The sequence below is a fragment of the Mobula birostris genome, chromosome 6, assembly GCF_030028105.1.
Source record: "Mobula birostris isolate sMobBir1 chromosome 6, sMobBir1.hap1, whole genome shotgun sequence".
Lineage (NCBI taxonomy): Eukaryota > Metazoa > Chordata > Chondrichthyes > Myliobatiformes > Myliobatidae > Mobula > Mobula birostris.
Window position 1 is genome coordinate 154,856,043 of NC_092375.1, and position 22,594 is coordinate 154,878,636.

General features: G+C 40.5%; 1 protein-coding gene and 1 long non-coding RNA gene across 5 annotated transcripts in view; one reads left to right on the top strand and one right to left on the bottom strand.

Annotated features, from left to right (window-relative positions):
• The window catches only part of myo1b (myosin IB), a 274,322-nt gene that overhangs the window by 103,166 nt on the left and 148,562 nt on the right, over positions 1 to 22,594 (bottom strand). The window lies entirely within an intron of this gene.
• On the top strand, positions 1,610 to 18,241 carry LOC140198621 (uncharacterized). The gene is made up of 3 exons (XR_011886224.1): positions 1,610 to 1,692; positions 12,263 to 12,374; positions 18,050 to 18,241. It is a non-coding gene; the product is annotated as an uncharacterized lncRNA (long non-coding RNA).

Below are 22,594 nucleotides of genomic sequence, written 5' to 3' on the forward strand. Positions count from 1 at the left end.
CTCAGAAAAGAAAGAAAACTTTTTAGAACAGAAAAGATGAGGATTTGTCTTTAGCCAGAGGATGACATGTCTCAGAATTAATTGCCACAGATGGCTTTGGGGGCCATATTTAAAGTGAAGATTAAAAAGTTCTTGTTTAGTAAGTGCAACAATCATTACGAGGAGAAGGCAAGAAAATGAGGTTGAGAGAGAAAATAAATCAGCCATCATTGAATGCTGGAACAGACTTGAAGGGCCAGAGGGCCCAATTCTGCTCCTATGTCTTATGATCTTATATAGTAAGAGCTGATCTCAGACCAAAGCTCATTTGAGATGAAGCAAAACAAGACTGGGATGGAGAATTTATAAACCAGAACAGTAGGGGGACCAAAGATAGGGATTTAATTTGATTGTGGGTAACAGGTTCTATGAGATGGGTGGGACAAAGTGAGAAATCTCCTTTCCTATTCTGGAACAGAATTCACAAAGATGTACGTTTGCTTTCTGGTACTAGATTTTTCTGTTTTCTTTTCTTGTTTTTCTTATCTCCTCAACATATTATCTCAATGTTCTGATCTTACTGTTGATTCTTCTTACTCATACCATCTTTCTCCCTTCTTCCACTGGTTTTATGTCATATTATTTGTAACTTATTTTATTAAAGAAAAGCCTACATCTACTTTGTTTCAACACAACTCTCTGTCCTGTCCATGATCTCAAATGAGTTCTCAAAAATCTGATATGAAAGATTTTAAACAGACAAGCACTTAAGTGTTCAAAGAGGCTATTCTAATACTATGTTGCAAATTCTGATATGATATATGCTAAAAATGAGTTCCTGAAATGTAAATAAGCTAACTCCATCAGAATTGGCTCATAAAATCACAATCAGCCAAAAGTGAAATACTTAATGTAAATAATTATGAACATTGTTAATGTGCACTCTTAATTTTCAAAAGTTTACTTTTTTAAAATGTGCTATTCTGGTCAGCATGTTAAAAGATTTTGCAACAGCTGTCTCTAAGATCTAAATTTATCTTCTCCCTTTAGTGTTCCATCGGCCCAGTAGGAATATAGTATATAAGTCAATTCTATAGCTTGTTAAGGAGTTAAATAATCCAGACTACCAAAGAGCCCCATTTCACCTACACTGGTTAAGGGAGGGGCATGGGGTTGGGATTAAGCAAACAAATCTAGCCATACAAAGAAGTATCATAGAGAGAGCTCTCACATACCCCACACTTCCCCCTTCCCTTCTCTTATCAGACTCTCTTTCTCCTTCCTTTCCTTTGTCTGTCACTCCTCTCTCTCTCTCTCTCAAGCCTCATTGAAGCTAAAGAATCATCACAGCATAGTTTGTGCACTATCTGCAGAAATGAAGCCTCAAAAATTAAAGAGCATCTTGTTTAAAATAGGGTTTTTTTTTAAAGAGAAATAAAGACGAGATCTAGGAGGACCTTGGGAAAGACAATGGCATCTAATGGTGACTCATTTGCCGGCATCTTCAGAAACAGCTGTTTCTATCTTTAATATCTCTATTTTTCCCTTTCAGGGTTCTTTTGAAGACCCTGACCTGGAGTTACACACTGACTTCGGTTCTTTGTGGGAATGGGACCCGCTCTCGGGGTTTCACGACTGGGCATTATTTGATGTGCCAAGGATGAGGCCTAGGAGATCTGGGATTTCATGGCTCTGGAGGCGGGCGGACTGAAGGTCAGTGCCTCTGCAGGAATTTGGTGTGTCGTGGGAGGTGGAAGATCAAAAGCAGCAAGCTGGCTGCTGGCTGTGTGCCCAGAGACCTGCGTCTTTGGAAACAGAGCTCGGAAAGAGCAACACAACGGACTTTCAACTGTAAATCAGTGAGTTATTTGTTATGCCTCCCCTCTCGCTGTGAAATGGAGACACCTTTTTTCCCCTTATTAGGGAGAGAGAGAGAGCCTGTGGTATGTCGAATACCAGGTGAACAAATAGTCTTTGGGGTACTGCAAATCTATGGGGGGCACCGATGCTTTTTTTTTTGCTGGTGGGGGACAGGGGGGATTGTTGCTTTGCTGCTGCTTACTGATGGGGGGGGAGCTGGGGGCATGCTTTGGGGTTCTAACATTTAACTGTCAGTCATTCTTTGGGGCATTCCTCTGTTTTCAGGGATGGTTGTAAAGAAAAAGTATTTCAGGATGTATATTGTATACATTTCTCTGACATTAAATGTACCTTTGAAACCTTTGATTTGTCACATGTACATCGAAACATACAGTGAAACACATCATTTCCGTCAACAACCAACACATTTCAAGCTGCGGGCAGCCCTCCTACACCAACATAGCTTACCCACAACTTACTAACCCCAACCCATAGTATGCCTTTGGAATGCTAGAGAAGACCAGGGCTTCTGGAAGAAACCCATGCAGTCACAGGGAGAATGTACAAACTACTTACAGACTGCAGTGGGAACTGAACCTGCATTGCTGGCATCGTAAAGCATTACACTAACTGCTTTGCTACAATGTGGTGTAGTTGTTCACTTATGTGGGGTAGTTACAATGGCAAGTTCAAGAGATCACTCTCTCAGATCTGTTCCAACTTCTTTTACACAATGCACGCCATCACCAGAAGATAGGGAAGTCATTAAAGGAGCAGAATCCTACAAATAGTAGAAAGGAAGAATGAAGTAGTAACACTTCTCTTCTTTTTCTTCCTAAATGGCACAGTCGTTCTATTTTTTTGAAGTTCCACAATGTTAATAATTATTTCCAGCATGCATAAGATTTGCCTGAAGTAAACTGTTACTTTAATTGAAAACAGTTTTCAGTACAAGGTACTGAGCCCCATAAGAGGAAACATACCTTTGTGATTGCAACTCATTAGTACATTCAGGTGAAATTCCTTTACTGGAATACAGCATGTTGCTCACAATGCAAACTTTTCCTCTCATTCAACCCATCCTATTGATCACACAGTGCAAATGAACTAGAAATTCCTCAACTGTACCAAATCTTCCTCACTAAATTAAAACATAACTATTAACCTGCATGTTAAAAGCTGCAGAAGGTTGCAGATGAAGCCAGCTCCATATAGGCACTAGACTCCCCATCATCGAGGACACGGTGGTGCCTCAAGGAGGTGCTTTTCATCATTAAGGATCATCACCAGCTAGAACATGTGCTTTTCTCATTACTACTGTCCCTCTGCAATCAACTTCCTGAAAGGTCCATGAACCCTTGGACACTACCTCACTATTTTGCTCTCTTGTTGCACTATTTAATTACTTTTATATTTCTTGTTGTAACTTGTAATAAATTTGATGTATTGCACTGTACAGCTGCCACAAAACAACAAATTTCATGACATATGTCAGTGATAATAAACCTGATTTTCATTCTGGACACTTACTCACTATTTGGCGCTATAAACAACAGGCATACATTAGCAAGAGCCTGTCTGTTTGTACATATGAAAAACTTGCTTATAAGCAGTAGAAATCATTTCTTGAATCAAAGTCAATATATGACAGATCAAAATGTTCAATATAAGGTTTTCAAGAAAAGCATACTATTATTAAACCCAATAGTATTTTAGGAACATCAGATAGTACTACAATAGTCTATTTAAGGTTTCATACCTTCAGAAATAACTTGTAATGTATGGTTTTAAACCCTAAATTACATGATTCATAATCCAGAAAAGGAATATATCAAGCCTACAGTAAAGCTAAAATGGTACTACAGACAGAATTTTATTCTAACTCGGACCAAACCTCCAGGCAGGACAGAAAGAAACATTAATTTATCTCGTTATTTAATGCTCCATTATTTGAGACCACTTGAACACTGCTGGTGAAACAACATCAGACAATAGACTTTTTGAAACGTTAACTAAGCATGACAGGTGCTGTCAGTACATTTTCATGTTATTCTTTCATTCTCACTAATTACACAAATAAATTGTCTAGTACAACTCTACACACTGCATGGCTTGGCCATTCTGTTTGATAATGAAACAAATCAAAATGCAAATTGTACTTTGCTATTAAACCAACAGGGAAGCAGGATTGTTGATTGAAAAGAGCTTTGGAAATCTATTTTATGTCAGTGTTTTATTTATTTGAGAACGTAACATTTTGAAATTGAAAATTGTATGTATTTTTTTACTGTAATCTGCAATGAAATGATTGAGGAAAAACTTAAACCCCATGAAGAGCTGGGGTAAGAAAATGGAATTTGAAATAATATCAGATTTCCTGTTTCAGGATGAAAGCAAGCCAACAATCCTCTCTCACCTTTGTGTCCAGTTAATAGCAGCTTTTGAAAGCCTTTTGATGGGAGACTTTACCTTTGAATGGAGAATCCTATAAAAGATCGCAGATTCAGCCCTGTAGATCATATGTTAAGCCCTTCCAACCATTAAGTACATCTAGGTAAAACACTGCCATAGGAAAGCTGCATCCATCATCAGACATCCTCCTCACCCAGACCATGATCTTTTTTGCTGCTGTCATCAGGTAGAAGATACAACAGCCTCAGGACTCATACCACCAGCTCAAGGACAGTTATTACCCTTCAACCATCAGGCTCTTGAACAAAAAGAGATAGCTGCACTCACTTGACCCATCATTGAGGTGTTCCCACACTCAATGATCTTACTTTAAGGACTCTTCATTTTGTTATTTCATGTTCTAGTTATTTATTGCTATTTATTTACTGTATGTTTCCACTTGCACAGTTTGTTGTCTTCTGCACTCTACATGATCTTTCATTAATCTTGTTATAGTGCTACTCTGTAGATTTGTTGAGTATGCCCAGAGGAAAGTGAATCTCAGGACAGTATGTGGTGACATAAATGTACTCTGAAAATAAGATTTACTTTGTACTTTCAACTTTACTTTTACTACTTCAAACCATTTTGCAGCACTTTACTGACCTCAGGAAACTCTACTGGTGACAGCAAAAAGATGGATGTAATGTAGAAGGTAAGTTCATTAACAGCACCTGCCTGTGTACCAGGAAGGGTTAGACTGTTTACTCTCGGCCTAACAAGCAAGTATCATCCTGGTTCTGAGATTCCAACCTCTTCCAAACTCCAAGTGACCTGGTCACATTATTCTTCTCCCTCTCAAAATGTTTTGCTCACACCATGATTTCTCCCTTCAATTCTACTGACATCTGGACCTCACCCAGCCCTAAACATGTTCTACCTGCACAGCCATGATAATACGAGGGGTGATTGATAAGTTTGTGGCCTAGGGTAGAAGGAGTCAATTTTAGAAAACCTAGCACATTTATTTTTCAACATAGGCCCCTCCTACATTTACACACTTAGTCCAGCAGTCGTGCAGCATACGGATCATGGACCTCCAGAAGGTGTCCACAGCGGGGGTGATTGATAAGTTTGTGGCCTAAGGTAGGAGGAGATGATTTATACAGCTCTCCTCCTAGTTAATGAGTTAATAACTCATCACCTTAGGCGACAAACCTATCAATCACCCCTGTTGTGGGCACTTTCTGGAGGTCCAAGATCCGAATGCTCCATGACCGCTGGACTAAGTGTGTAAATGTAGGAGGGGAATATGTTGAAAAATAAATGTGCTAGGTTTTCTAAAACTGACTCCTTCTACTGTAGGTCACAAACTTATCAATCACCCCTCGTAAGACCCTCACCCTACAATCTCACTCTATTCTTTGGCTATAGTTTCACACCACAGCCTTTCTCAACTGACAGCAGAACAAACTAACTGTCATATAAAGTACCCACATGAATTTTGAAAAATGTCCTACAAGCAATATTGAGAGAATGTCCAGGAAACCTGTTTCTGATTAAGCACTCTACCCGATCCCTTGTGAACATCAAGGTGATGGCGTATATTTTTAAATGACTATAGCAAAGCCACATTTTATTAATTCATTTACACAAAAGTTCTAGTTTACAACTATACACTCTCAAATCAAACAAGATCAGAATCAGAATCGTTTATTATCACTGCCTTATATGACAAGAAATTTGTTTTTCAGCAATACAGTGCAAAGACATAAAATTATTATAAAATAACAAAAAAGTGAATAGTGCAAAAAGAAGAGGCAAAATGAGGTAGCATTCATGGGTTCATGAACCGTTGAGTGAAGGTAAGGACCCTTAATGCTGGATACCACCTTCCTGGGGCCTCCTGAAGATGTCCTCAACGTTGAGAAGGGTTGTGCCTGTGATGAAGCTGCCCAATTCTACAACTCCCTGCAGCCTCTTGCAATCCTGTGCCTCCATACCAGGCTGTGCTGCAACCAGAATGCTCTCTAGATCGTTATAGAAATTTGCAAGTCTTTTGTGACATACAGAATCTCCTCAAATGCCTAAGGAAGTATTCTACCACTGTTGTACCTTCTTCATGAATGCACTCATGTGCATAAAAAAAAAGTACAGTCAGGAGGGAAACAGTTTCTCTCCTCAGGCCACTAAGCTTCTGAACTCCATGCCACATCGCATTCAAAGTGTCACTGGTTAATCTGTTCTGGTACCTTACAGTATTTAATTTATGCACTTTACTGTGTTCATTTGTGTGTAGATTTCATCCTTACTTTCACAAGTTATTATGTGTAATGTGTGTTATGTATGTTATGCAACGCATGTGTGTATGAAACCAGCGCTTTACACCCTGGTTTGGAGAAATGTCTCGTTTGACAGTATACACGAATATACTGAAATGACAATAAACTTGACTTGATTTGACTTGAGCCCAGATAGATCCTCTGAGATATTGACTCCCAGGAACTTATATCTGCTCTCTTTCCACTGCTGACCCCTCAATGAGGATCAGTGCACATTCCTCCAACTTCCTTTCCTGAAGTCTACAATCAATTCATTGGTCTTGTTGATGTTGAGCGTGAGGTGATTGTTGCAACACCACTCAACCAATTGATATATATGCGCGGCCTATCAGCAGTGCCAACTGAGCTCGACGGAGGACTGCTTCTTGCAGGTCAGAGGCAGTTATTTAAAACGAGTGCTTTACAGACGTTAGTCCATTGTGTGGGGCCTATCAGCAGTGCCAACTGAGCTCGACGGAGGAATGCTTCTCACAGGTCAGAGTTGGTGATTTATAACAAGAACTTCATGGGCGTTAGTCCATTGTGTGGGGCCTATCAGTGACAAATGAGCTCAACGGAGGAGTGCTTCTCGCAGGTCAGAGTTAGTGTTTTAAAACGAGAGCTTCATGGGCATTAGTCCATGGTGTGGGACCTATCGACAGTGGTAACTGAGCTCGAGGAACTAAATAAGAGTACAGAGAGATAAGCGGAATGGCCATTGTCAGGAGTAGACCAGTAGCAAGAGTAGAAGCAACAGACTTTGGCTCATTCAGGCTTAGGTGAAAGCAGGCTTCAGTGAGGTAAGTGGGTAAGTGGACTTCGTTTTTGGTTTTTCTTTGCACTTTCTTTTGAGGCATAGCGAGTATGTCGGTAGGGTTAGTATTTTGCTCCGGGTGTCAGATGTGGGAATCCTGGGAATCTTCCAGTCTCCTAGATGGTCACATCTGTGCCAGGTGCACCTAGATGCAGCTCCTGGGAGACCGTGTCAGGGATCTGGAGCTGTAGTTTGATGACCTTGCTAGGGAAAGTGAGCAGGAGATAGATAGGAGCTACAAGGAGTTAGTCACCCCGAGGCTGCAGGAGTTAGATAAGTGGGTGACTATCAGTGAAGGGATGGGAAGAGCTCAGATAGTAGCGAGCACCCCTGTGACCATCCCCCTCAGTAATTATCTCCTTTTGGATGCTGTTGAGGGGGGTGACCTGACAGAGGATGACCACAGTGACAGGGTCTCTGGCACCGAGTCTGGTTCCGTGGTGCAGAAGGGTAAGAGGAAGGTGAGGAATGCAGTAGTCATAGAGGATTCCATAGTGAGGGAAACAGAAAGGAGGTTCTGTCAGCCTGATAGAGATACCCACATGGTGTGTTTCCTCCGGGTACCAGGGTACGGGATGTCTCAGATTGGGTGCAGAGTATTCTGAAGGGAGAGGGTGAACAGCCAAAAGTCTTGGTACACATTGGTACTAATGACATAGATAGAAAAAGGGAAGAGGTCCTGAAGAGAGAATTCAGAGAGTTGGGTAGGAAGTTGAAAAGCAGGACCTCTAGGGTAGTAATCTCAGGATTGCTGCCTGTGCCACATGCTAGCGAGTGCAAGAATAGCATGATCATGCGTATTAATGCGTGGCTGAGAGACTGATGTATGGGGCAGGGCTTCAGATTCCTGGATCATTGGGGCCTCTTCTGGGGAGGTACAACCTGTACAAAAAGGACGGGTTACACCTGAACCCAAAGGGGTCCAATATCCTAGTGGGAACATTTAATAGAGCTGTTAGGGAGGGTCTAAACTAATTTGGCAGGGGCATGGGAAATGGAGTGATAGAGCTGAGGAAGGGGAAAACAGAAATAAATCAAAGATAGTGTGCAACAGAGATTATAGAAAGAACAGGCAAGAGATGAGGCTTAATCAAAGCCAGTGGCATGATTTACAGGGCAATAGAGGCACGGTGCAGTTAAATCAGAAAGCAACAAATACTGGACTGAGAGTGTTGTATTTGAATGCATGCAGCGTAAGGATTAAAATGGACGATCTTGAAACGTAGCTACAGATTGGCAAATATGATGTTGTGGCCACCTCTGAAACTTGGCTAAAGGATGGCTGACATTGGGAGGTGAACATCAAAGGATATACGGTATATTGGAAAGATAGGTTAGTAGGCAGAAGGGGTGGTGTGTATAAGAAATAATATTAAATCATTAGAAAGAGATGACATAGGATTGGAAGGTATAGAGTCTCTTTGGGTTGAGTTAAGAAATGGTAAGGGTAAAAGGACCCTTATAGTAGTTGTATAGAGGCCTCCAAACAGCAGCCGGGATATGGATTACAAATTACAGCAGGAGATAGAAAAGGCGTGTCAGAAAGGCAAAGTCATGATAATCGTTGAGGATTTTAACATGAATGTTGATTGGGAAAACCAGGTCAATATTGGACCTCGAGAAAGAGAATTTGTAGAATGTCTAAGGGTTGTTTTTTCAGAACAGCTTCTTCTTGAGCCCACTAGGGAATCGGTTGTGCTGGACTGGGCGCTGTGCAATGCTCCAGAGGTAATAAGAGAACTTAAGGTTAAGGAACCCTTAGGGAACAGTGATCACAATATGATCGAGTTTACATTGAAATTTAAGAGGGAAAAAGTAAAATCCAATGTGTCGGTATGTCAGTGGAATAAAAGAAATTACAATGGCATGAGAGGGAAACTGGCCAAAGTTGACTGGAAAGGGACATATGCAGAAAGGAAAGCAGAGTAGCAATGGCTAGAGTTTCTGCGAAAAATAAGGGAAGTGCAAGACAGATATATTCCAAATAAGAAAAAATTTTCAAAGGGAAGAAGGGCACTACTGTGGCTGGCAAGTGAAGTCAGAGCCAAAGTAAAAGCAAACGAGAGGGCATACAAGGAAGCCAGAGCTAATGGGAAGATAGAGGATTGGGGAGCTTTTAAAAACTTGCAGAAGGAAACTAAGAAGGTCATTCTGAAAGGAAAATATGAATTATGAGAGGAAGCTGGTGACTAATATGAAAGAAGATACTGAAAGCTTTTTTAAGTACATAAAGGGTAAAAGAGAGTCAAGGGTAGATTTAGGACCAATACAAAATGACGCTGGAGATATTGTAATGAGAGATGCAGAGATCGCAGAGGAACTGAATGCATATTTTGCAACAGTCTTCACAGTAGATGTCTGCAGTATACCGGCCATTCAAGAGTGTCAGGGAAGTGAAGTTTGAGCAGTGAAAATTACGACTGAAAAGATCCTGGACCTGATGGAATGCACCCTCAGGTTCTGAAGGAACTAGCTGGAGAGATTGCGGAGGCATTAACAATGATCTTTCAAGAATTGATAGATTTTGGCATTGTACCGAATGACTGGAAAATTGCAAAAGTTACTCCGCTATTTAAGAAGGGTGGGAGGCAGCAGAAAGGAAACTCTGAACCTATTAGCCTGACATCAGTGTTTGGGAAGTTGTTGGAATCGATTGTTAGGGATGAGATTACGGAGTACCTGTTGGTACATGACAAGATAGGCCAACACCAGCATGGTTTTCTGAAAGAAAAATCCTACCTGACAAACCTACTGCAATTCTTTGAGGAAATTACAAGCAGGTAGACAAAGGAAATGCAGTAGACGTGGTGTACTTGGATTTTAAGAAGGCCCTTGGGAAGGTGCCGCACACGAGGCTGCTTAGCAAGAACTCACGGAATTACAGGGAAGTTACCAGCGTGGGTGGAACATTGGCTGGTTGACAGAAAACAGCAAGTGGGAATAAAAGGATCCTATTCTGGCTGGCAAATAGGCAAAGAAGTGGCAAATGAAATACAATGTTGGAAAGTATATTGTCGTGCACTTTGGTGGAAGAAATAAATGGGCAGACTATTATTTAGATAGGGAGAGAATTCAAAATGCAGAGGAATTTGGGAGTCCTTGTACAAGACACCCTAAAGGTTAACAACCAGGCTGAATTGATTGTGAAGGAGGTGAATACAATGTTGGTATTCCTTTCTAGAGGTATAGAATATAAGAGTAGGGATGTGATGTTGAGGCTCTACAAGGCACTCGTGAGACCACACTTGGAGTATCACGTGACGTTTTGGGCTCCTTATTTTAGAAAGGGTATACTGACATTGGAGAGGGTTCAGAGAAGATTCATGAGGATGATTCCAGGAATGAAAGGGTTACCGTATCAGGAACACCTGGCAGCTCTTGGGCTGTATTCCCTGGAGTTCAGAAGAATGAGGGGGGTTCTCATGGAAACATTCCAAATGTTAAAAGGCCTGAACAGATTAGATATGGCAAAGTTATTTCCCATGGGAGGGGATTCGAAGACAAGAGAGCACGACTTCAGGATTGAAGGACGTCCTTTTAGAATTGAGATGCGGAGAAATTACTTTAGTCAGAGGGTGGTAAATCTGTGGAATTTGTTGCCATGAGCAGCTGTAGAGGCCAAGTCATTGGGTGCATTTAAGTCAGAGGTAGATAGGTTCTTGATTAGCCAGGGCATCAAAGGGTATGGGGAGAAGGCAGGGGTGTGGGGATAACTGGAAGAATTGGATCAGCCCATGATTGAACCGTGATTGCAGACTCGATGGGCTGAATGGCCTACTTCTGCTCCTATATCTTATGGTCTTATATCACTCCTGCATGCTTCCTCATTGCCAAATGAGATTCTGCCAACCTGTGGTATCATCTGCAAACATACAAATAGCATTGGAGCTGTGCTTAGCCACATAGACATGAGTGTAGAGAGTAGAGTGGTGGGCTAAGCATGCATCCTTCAAGTCAACCTATGTTGACTTCAGTGAAGAGAAAACTATTATCACCAATCCATACTGATAGTGGGCTCCCGATAAGGATGGAGGGGCCAGGATCATGAAAAACTGCATTAAGTTGTAAATTCAGCCAGCTCCATCACAGGCACTAATGTTTCCAACATTCAGGAAACCTTCAAAAGGCAATGACTCAAAAACACGGCATTCATAATCAAGGACGCCCATCACCCAGGACATGCTCTCTTCTCGCTGCTACCATCAAGGTGATACAGGAGCCTGAAGACACAAACTTGACTGCAGACACAAACTTATCATTTCAGGAACAGCTTTCTTCCCTCCATCATCAGATTTCTGAATGCACAATGAGCCCATGAACACTACCTCACTATTTTCCCCTCTCTCTTGCACTATTATTTAATTTATACTTGTTAGTATAACTGACAGTTTCTATTATTAAGTATTGCAATGTACTGCTGCCATAAGACAACAAATTTCACGACATATGTAGGTGATATTAAACCTGTCTCCAACTCTGATCCATTTGCAGAGGAAGGTACAGAGGTCCAGGTTTAGAAGCTTGGTGATTAATAATGAAGGGATGATGATATATCATCAATAAACAGCAGCCTGACAATGCTTTCCTGTTCACTAAGTGCTCCAAAGCAGAGTGGCAAACCAGTGAGAACACATCCACTGTAGACTTGTTGCAGTAGTAAGCGAATTGCAGGAGTTAATTCTAGCCTTGCATTATTTGATTTGTATGGAGAAATATTACAGGGATTTGTGCTGAGAACTTTATTTTGATTATGTTATCACAGGTGTAGATCAATGACCTCTCTGATTTGGTAGAAGGAGATGAATTATACAGCTCTTGTTACATGCACGTGCATTTCAACTCTTTGAGTGAAAATGCAGAAAGTTTGAAGTTAATAACTCATCCCCTTCTACCTTAGGCTGCGAACTTATCAATCACTCCTGCTGTGGACCACTTCTGGAGGTCGAAGACGCCAGCTTCTACAAAGAAGGGATCCATATGCTCCACAACCACTAGACTAAGTGTTAAAGGTAGGAAAAATAATTGTGCTAGGTTTTCTAAAATTGACTCCTTCTACTTTAGGCCAAGAACTTATCAATCACCCCTCGTATTCTGCTGGACTGTGGGTAGTTGCATAGCCTGATTGCCAAAGAACAACCCAGTTTGATTTTATCAGAATAGATTTGTAAGGATAAAACCAAAATGACTTCAGACATAGAAACACAGAAAATCTACAGCACAATACAGGCCCTTCGGCCCACAGAGTTGTGCCGAACATGTCCCTATCTTAGAAATTACTAGGCTTACCTATAGCCCTCTATTTTACTAAGCTCCATGTACCTATCTAAAAGTCTCTTAAAAGATCCTATCATATCTGCCTCCACCACCGTTGCCGGCAGCCCATTCCACGCACTCACCACAATCTGAGTAAAAAACTTACCCCTGACATCTCCTCTGTACCTACTCCCCAGCACCTTAAATCTGTGTCCTCTTGTGGCAACCATTTCAGCCCTGGGAAAAAGCCTCCGACTATCCATATGATCAATGCCTCTCATCGTCTTATACACCTCTATCAGGTCACCTCTCATACTCTGTCACTCCAAGGAGAAAAGGCCGAGTTCACTCAACCTATTCTCATAAGGCATGCTCCCCAATCCAGGCAATATCCTTGTAAATCTCCTCTGCACCCTTTCTATAGATTCCACATGCTTCCTGTAGAGAGGCGACCAGAACTAAGCACAGTACTCCAAGGTCCTATGTAGCTGAAGTGCAATTAGTTATAAGTGTTTAATTTTTATTAAATTCTGTGGTGATATCTTTCATATACCTACATGCACATGTTCTAAGTTCTGGTTTACCTGGCACTCAGTTGCAGAAATCAAGGTTTTGGTGCAAGTAGCTTCAATTTGAGGGCTCAGATTTATTTTACCACTGTAAGATCCCTAGCAACCCATCAAAGTGATGTCAATAAACCAGTTAAGCAAGTAATGATGAAGAATAATTCTCACATAGAATATCTCAAAAAAAGCAATTTTAATTAGTATTATAAGTATTTTGCAAATTATAAGATAAAGAAGAAAATTCATAAAATTAATCCTGAAACTGAAATATGATAAATATTTTTAAAGCAATAGTTTTAATTATTTTAACAGATTCTGACATTTCTTTCCATCAGAGCAAATATTCATTCATAAACAAATGTCATCAGAGAAATAGATATTGCTGTTTGTTTCACACCATGATTATATCAATGATTTTCAGTTTCATAACCACTAAACTCCAAAACTTGAGCCGTTGTTTTGCTAACTTAGTGAAAGTGACTACTGACATGATGCCGAATAAGAGCTGCTAGCAGCCTACACCTGTCAATTCACTGTCTCTCTACAAATGATCCTTGATCTTGTGAAAATAACGGAGTGTTGCAACATTACTGGGAAGCAATTTAAAATTGCCTGGTGTTATACATATATAAAATAGGTGCAAAATTCTGCATGAGCTTGTGGGTGCCACAGATGCTGAAACAGGAACATACTTGTGGTCTTTTGTGAAAAAGTCACTCAAGAAATCACAACAGTACAAGTATGCTGTGATTGGACCAACTGACAAGCAACATGCTGATACCACTCTGCTTGCAAAACAATATGCATGACATAATCACACATCATGATTTTGCCACAATTTCAGGGCTACCCTTTTTTAACTCCTAAAGTACAGCTGTAATGATTTGCATTACAAGGCTAACAGCCTACAAAGAGTTTTACAGCATTGAAATAGTTTAACCACAGTATTTATGTAGCACAAATGGCTAAACCAGCTTGGTGCCAAGAGCATTGAAAATCAGCTTAATTCAAGACTGGGGATGGACAATAAACTGAGTTCTTCACCATCCCAAGACAAATTTTTATACCTACCATCAATACAGTTCCACAAAAGTAAGAAAATTTCCAGATACATTCTGGAGCTTATACAACGCCTGCATAATATCTGTATCTTTCCATTCCCTGCAGATTCATGTGCCTATCTAAAGAATCTTCTTCTGCCACCTGAGGAATAGTATTCCAGGCATCCACCAACCTTTGTACAAAAATCTTGCCTCACACATCTCCTTTTAACTTATCCCCTCTCACTTGAAATGCTGCTGGTATTAGACATTTTATACCTGGGGGATAAAAATGATACTGGCTCTTCTACTCTATCTATGTAAACTTCTATCAATTCTCCCCTCAGCATCTACTGCTCCAGAGAAAACAGCCCAAATTTGCCCAAAATCTCAAGGCACACACTCTCTAATCCAGTACACCTCTTCTGCATCTTCTCCAAAGCCTTAAATCCTTCCCAAAGTGGAGAGACCGGAACTGAATGCAAAACTTCAGATGCAGCCAAACTAAAAGTTTTATAAAGTTGCAACATGACTTCCTGACTCCTGAACAGTTCATCAACTAATAAAGGAGCTATGGTCTCAGACCAATATCCCTCTGAACTACAATGCTGTTAACGGTCTTGCATTAACAGTGTACTGTTTCCACATTTGAATTCCTAAAATGCAGCACTTCAAATTTAGCCAGTTTAAACTCTATCTGCCATTTCTCCACCCACATCTGCAGTTGATCTATGTCCCACTGAATTCTTTGCTAGTCTTCTATGCTATCCACAACATCACCAATCTTTGTATCGTCTGCAAACTTAACTAACCCACACACCTACGTTTTTGTCCAAGCACTTACATTGCCCACAAACAGCAGAGGACCCAGTACAGATCCCTGTGAAACTCCACCAGTCACAGACCTCCAGCCAGAATAAGTTCCATCAATCGTTATCTTCTCTCTTCTATGGACAAGCTAATACTGAATCCAAACAGTCAATTCACACTAGATCCTTTGCATCTTAATCTTCTATATTAGCCTTCCATGAGGATCCTTGTCAAACACCTTACTAAAATTCATGTAGACAACATCCACAGCTCTACCTTCATCAATCACCTTTGTTAGCTCCTTGAAAAATTCAATTAAGTTAGTGAGACATATTTTGTCCCACAAAAAGCCATGCTGAATGTTCCTAATCTGGTAATGATTTTCCAATTGCTCATCAATACTATCCCTAAGAATTCTCGCCGGTAATTTTCATAACACTGACATGAGACTCATCGGTTTAATTTTTAGGATTATCCCTTTTTCCATTCTTAAATAAAGGAACAACATACATAGAACATAGAAATTTACAACACATTACAGCCTTTCAGCCCACAATGTTGTGCCGACTATGTAACCTACTCTAGAAACTGCCTGGAATTTCCCTACCGCAATGCTATTTTTTTTAAACTCCAAGTACCTATCTAAGAGTATCTTAAAAGACTCTATTGTATCTGCCTCTGCCACCGCCACTGGCAGTGCACTCCACGCATCCACCACTCTCTGTGAAAAACCTACCCTTGACATCCTCCTTGTACCTACTTCCAAGTACCTTTAAACTATATCCCCTTGTGTTAGCCATTTCAGCCCTGGGGAAAGGCCTCTGGCTATCGACACTATCAATGCCTCTCATCATCTTATGAACATCTATCTGGTCACCTCTCATCCTCTGTCGCTTCAAGGAGAAAAGGCCAAGTTCACTCAACCTATTCTCATAAGGTATGCTCTCCAATCCAGGCGACATCCTTATAAACCTCCTCTGCACTCTCTCTATAGTATCCATATCCTTCCTGTAGTGGGGTGAACAGAAATGAACACAGTACTCCAAGTGGGGTCTAACTAAGGTGTTATATAGCTTTAACATTACCTCACTTCCCTTGAACTCAATCCCACGGTTGACGACGGCCAACATTCCATATGCCTCCTTGACAATACTGTCAACCTACGCAACAGCTTTGTGTCCTATAGACACAAACCCCAAGATCTCGCTGATCCTCCACACTGCCAAGAGTCTTACCATTAATACTATATTCTGTCTTCAAATTTAACCTATCTAATTAACCACTTCGCACTTATCTGGGTTGAACTCCATCTGCCACTTCTCAGCCCAGTTCTGCATCCTATCAATGTCCCACTGTAACCTTTAACAACCCTCCACACTATCCACCCCTAACTTTTGTGTCATCAGCAAACTTACTAATCTGCCCTTCCACTTCCTCATCCAGGTCATTTATAAAAATCACAAAGAGGAAGAGATAGATTCCTGTGGGACACATGCAGAATATGAACTCTCTACAACCACCCTTCGCCTTCTATGGGCAAGCCAATTCTGGATCCACAAAGCAAGGTCTCCTTGGATCCCATACCTCCTTACTTTCTGAATGAGCCTTGCATGGAGAACCTTATCAACTGTCTCACTGAAATCCATATACACTACATCCACTGCTTTACCTTCATCAATGTGTTTTGTTACATTGGCAAAGAATTCAATCAGGCTTGTATGGCACGACCTGCCCTTGACAAAGCCATGCTGATTATTCCTAATCAGGTTACATCTCTCCAAATGCTCATAAATCCTGCCTCAAAGGGTCTTCTCCAACAACTTGTCCACCTCAGAAGTAAGACTCACTGGTCTATAATTTCCTGGGTTATCTCTACTCCCTTTGTTGAGAAATTGAACAACATTTGCAACGCTCCAATCCTCTGGTACTTCTCCCATCCCTATTAATGAAGCAAAGATCATCGCCAGAGGCTCAGCAATCTCTTCCCTCGCTTCCCACAGTAGCCTGGGATATACCTAGTCTGGCCCTAATCTTGTCCAGTGACTTATCTAACTTAATACCTTTCAAAAGCTCCAGCACATCCTCTTTCTTACTGTCTATAAACTCAATTGTTTCAATCCACTGTAAGTCATCCCCATAACTGCCAAGGTCCTTTTCCTCGGTGATGCAAAGTATTCATTAAGTACCTCCAATACCTCCTCCAACTCCATGCACACATTTCCACTATTACACCTGATTGGTCCTATTCTCACATGGCTCATTTTCTTGCTCCTCACATACTTGTAAAAAGCCTTGGGGTTTTCCTTAATCCTGCTCAGCAAAGCCTTCTCGTAGCCCCTGCTAGCTCTCATAATTTCATTCCTGAGCTCCTTCCTGGCACCCTTGTAATTTTCTAGAACTCCAACAGAAACTAGTTTCTTGAAACTTTCATCAGGTTTTCTTTGCTTCCTAATTAGATTTTCTATATCCTTTGTACACCATGGTTCTTTTACACTACCATCCTTTCCCTGCCTCAATGGAACATATCTTTGCAGAAATGTGGTACATGTTCCCCAAACATTTGCCACATTTCTGCTGTACATTTACTTGAGAACATCTGCTCCCAATTTATGTTCCCAAGTTCCTGCCTAATATCATCATATTTTGCCCTACCTCAATTAAATATTTTCCCAAATTGTCAACCTATCAACTTGCCAGTAGGCCGGGTCCTTGCCTGTCGCTAGAGAGCACATTTATATACTTGTCAATGCCACAGCAATCTCATCTCTTGCCTCTCTCAATAACTGGGTTATATTCCGTCAGGCCCTGGGTTCTTCAAAAGACACAACACTACCTTCCTCATTCCAAAATGCCCGAGCAAATTAGTATAATCCACACTTATCTCCCTAACCTCTATATCCTTTTTAATAAATACTGATGCAAAGTACTCATTTAGGACCTCACCCACATCCTCCACCCCCAAGCACATGCTCCTTCTTTATCCTAGTTATCCTCTTGCTTTTGATGTATGCATAGAATACCTTGGAACTGAGAGAAGATGGTGGCGCGACGGCAGCGTGTGCGGCCTCTCCGGTGATGAATATCTGTTACCTGTCAAGTAGGGGACCGTGCACAATTCTGATTTGATGGAGACAGACGTGAGTGTATAGCGGAACATCTGGAAAACTTCTGAAATGTCTGCTTTGCTACCGCTGCTACTGTGTGGTAACCGGAATCTCTGGAGCTGAAAGCCTCGAAATCCTTGGCTTTGCGTGTTTCAGCGGCCGGGGAGAGGTCGAAGGCGCTCGGGAGGCTGCATCGGAGAGGCTGCTCGGAAGCTCGGAGTTTTCAGACGGATGGACTCAGGGTCGGCTGGGGTCAGCTGCTTCCAAGGTATCGGCAAGTTGATGGTGCCTGGAGGTTTATGGCAGGGAGTTTCTCCCTTTTGCCGCCTGCTATCGGGGACTCGGGAGTCGATCGACTCCGGACTTTGAGACTTTTTTTTTTACTGTGCCTATGGACTGTTCTTCATCAAATTATGGTATTGCTTTGCACTGCTGTAACTATATGTTATAATTATGTGGTTTTGTCAGTGTTAGTCTTTGGTCTGTCTTGTTTTCTGTGATATCACGCCGGAGAAACATTGTATCATTTCTTAATGCATGTATGCATTTCTAAATGACAATAAAAGAGGACTGAGTGTTCTTATGATCTAAATTCTTCTTGCAAGAAGACTACCTTGGAATCCTACTTGCAAGGCCCCTCCTGGTTTTCCTGGCTACGGTAAAGTTCTGAAAATCTGCCACAGCTGGGACCTTGGTGGTGCTGAATCAGCAAATTTTACAGATTAACTTTGGCTATGCCTATTAATATCCCAACCAATTTTGACTCATATATTTGTAAAGATTTTACATAGTAATAGAATACATTTTCCAGTGAACCTGTTACATTTAAAGAGACCACAGGAAACTGGGTCCTGGCGAGTTTCATTGTGTTTAAATGGATTCCAGGAAGCCAGGTCCTGCTGTGTTTAAATGGAGTGCAGGAAGCCAGGTCCCAATGTGTTTAAAGGGATTCCAGGAAGCCAGGTCCTAGTGTGCTTAAATGGAGTGCAGGAAGCCAGGTCCTAGTGTGTTTAAATGGAGTGCAGGAAGCCAGGTCCTAGTGTGTCTAAATGGAGGACCAGAAACAAAACTGGGTAAGCTTAAAGGGAGTGCTTGACACAGAGTTTAATGCCAGCATGGGAAATTAGGTTCCTGTGCATTTCAATCAAAAGGTGGAAACAGAACTGTTGAGTTTAAAGGGAGCACAGAAAATATCACCAGTGAGTCAAATGCCAAAATATCTGGATTTCTGAATAATAAAAAGTAGGTTATCAAAGTTTTACCGTACTTTCAAATCAGCCACAGCAATCTCCATTGTTTGCCATACCACAAATCAATGATGTACTTTAATGCTGTCCTTAAAAAGGCATCAACAGAACTACATTCCTATCCAATTATAATTTCCCAAAAAGATCAGGCTGTTGGCGATGTGGGATGGAGGGCAAAGGTGGTTGGCAGCGTGCAGATGTAGAAATATTGTGCCCTTTAGAACTGAATTGGATAAATCTGCCAGCACTTTTATTAATGAGAGCTAACAGGCCAATAAAGACTGTTAGTGATACAAAAGTGTTGCTGAAATAAAATCTCCTACATGTCAACTGTTAAAATGCTTGTTGCATGGAGTTTATCAGGTGTGGGGTCGTATTTATTTCTTTGAAAATCAACAGCAACACCGTATAAACTGAACTACATATAAAACACTGTAAATGTACACTGCAGGAAAACAGAATGTGAGGAGAGGCTTACATGTTGGCAACATGTACCTTTAGATGTCTTACCATGCTGTTTTAAAAGTCCTTAATCAATTCATTTTGGAAAGCTATTAGCATTTACAACAAACATTTGTGTGGGCTAAATACTGGAACTATTGTAGAGGTGGCCGAAATTGTATCACCCACTTCAATATTTAAGAGAGCACTTTGTTTCCCCAGTGTCCCTTTCACTGTTATAAGATGCCAAACTCCAAATTAGCAATGAACAAACTCTTTCTGAATGTAAACTTCAAACATTTTGTCTGAGACATTCCTTCTATTAATGCAGTAAAAATGAACTTCGGGATCAATTAGCTTCCACAGCAAACTCTCAACAGATTTCTCAACATCTGCCTACACTAAGGAACCGGGTGCAGAGCTTACTATAATTCTTGTTTATATACAATTGTGCATTAAAATGTTACCACAACTATTTTTGGCAAAAAGTAGAAATTTGTTTTTGAGATGATAGGGCCAGAGGACAATTCATAATTCCCACATTCTCAGAGAGGGATCCAAGTGAAGGCTATGCAGGCTGGACATGAGGTTATGACACTGTAGCTTTGATTCACAATAACACACTTCCTGTGGGATGAACTGTACAGATCCCTTCATGATCCCTAAAACGATACACTATACAAGAAGCTTGAACATTTCTGAAGAGCTCAATGCAGGCTTATATAACATTTTTCTGACAAGTAATATTGAATTTTAAAACACAATAATGAATCTTAAGTTAAAAATGCTTAGCATTTCATTTAACAAAGGCAGTCGATAACTCTAGCTGATGATGGTTTAAAAATGAATTATCCCAGTAATTACAATTAAGAGACTTTATCAAGAATGGATTGCATCTAAATACATTTTTATAAACTCAACCAGTCTATCCATGTCATACTAAAAGGGGTATGGTTTTGAACTACTTCAGTTAACGATAAAAGGCAGCATATTCCCACACAGGATTTGTGTAAAGTTCGCATATGGTCTCATTAACAGTTTTGTTAGTAAATGCAATGTCCATTGTAGTAATGAGCCACCATTATCAAGTTACTCGTTTGATCATGCCTATGTCAATCCTTTGAATGAGGTATCCATATAGTCACACATGTTTTTTCCCATTCCCAGACTTCTGGAAATCACTCTGAGTGGAATTCCTATTTTGTGCTGATTTAACTAATTTAATTGAGGTAATGACTGTGGGACGGTTATATTTTTTCTCATCCTGTCTCGGTTAAGGCAAGAAGAAAAAACAACCAAATTTTTCAGATCACTGGAACACAGGATTAGGCTTTGTCATGGTATCTCCATCTTTACTAGGTGGTTAGCATGCTAACACTATCTAGCCACCCTCAGCATGCCTCCCTTGGCATTGCCTCCACTGGCATACTGTTGGAAGGTATATGGTGCATATGAAACAGTGATATGTCCAGAGCTTTAGAAAAGAGGAAATGTTTAATCTAAACATGAATATTTGCTTCAAGCATGCCATCACAGTTTTCTATGCACCATAAGGGAAACAAGGAAATAAGAGTAGAAAAGGAAAATAGAGGTGAGGTAGAAGCTCAGCTGTGAACTCAAGATGCTGCTCAGCCTATTCCTGCTCCTGCCTATGTTGTTCATGCGCATTATACAGATGAATAGGCTTAGTGCTCAAAAGAACAATGTGCATTTCAAGCAGGCATCGGCCGACAACTCAAATAGAAACGCTTCAACCTTTCCATAAAAGGAATCACATTGCCAATATATTTAAACAATACAACCATGCTTTTTCATTCAGTCAGCCAAACTAATATAAAAATAGTATCAGGAAATCTCCCTGATATATATCCTCATTAATTTTATTCTTGCAAACTTTAGCAAAAGGATCAAAATGTGTCACAAAAAGTCACTTTGGTAAATGTATGCTGCACTTCTGGGACAGACATTCAAATATATTTGTGCCTCCCTTTACTTTTCAGTCACTATCGCTCAAAATCCATTTGATTTATACTACCACTAATGAATGCCTGTAGTTCAGCCATCCACAAATTTCCTCTTTGTGAAACACACTGAATCAGCAAATTAACTCAAGCTTCTGATGCAAACCGACTTTATTAAATAATTCCTTGGTACATTGTTCACTCTCCCTGCAATTAGCCCTGCATTACTAACATGTGCAGCGTTCCAAAGAAATACAGCATAGTCTAAAATAAATTTTGTGCCTATTCTGTCTTAAGATAAAGCAACAATTCTTGCTATTCAAAAACAGTGATATGTTGAAACTAAAACTAATTTACTGATATTAACTTTATTGCAATAATTGCCACAAATTATTTTCATGCTGGCGGTTGATCAGTAGGAGGGTAATTTGGTGATAAATCATTCCTTTTATGATTTCATTGCTTCAAGTTTATTTCCTCATTGACCCAGTAGAAGAAAACATTTCCTGAGACATTTTAAGAATGGATATTTGTCTCAGATTTTTGATTGTTTGTATTATCTAAGTTGGCCAACATTAACCTCAGTCTGAATTGTTTATGAAGTAATGTTGCAGAAGCCCGAGAACCATGATAAGCTACTTAGCTCCTAGGACACGTTCCTTCAGTGAGAACATACTGTAGCTGATCCGTGGCCTACCTCCATAGAGAGTCACTGTTTGTATAACCGACTTGCAGGCAAGAATGACTGCAAAGAAGCATCAATTACGACAATTACTTTAAATTAGTAATTGACCAAAACTATTGGCA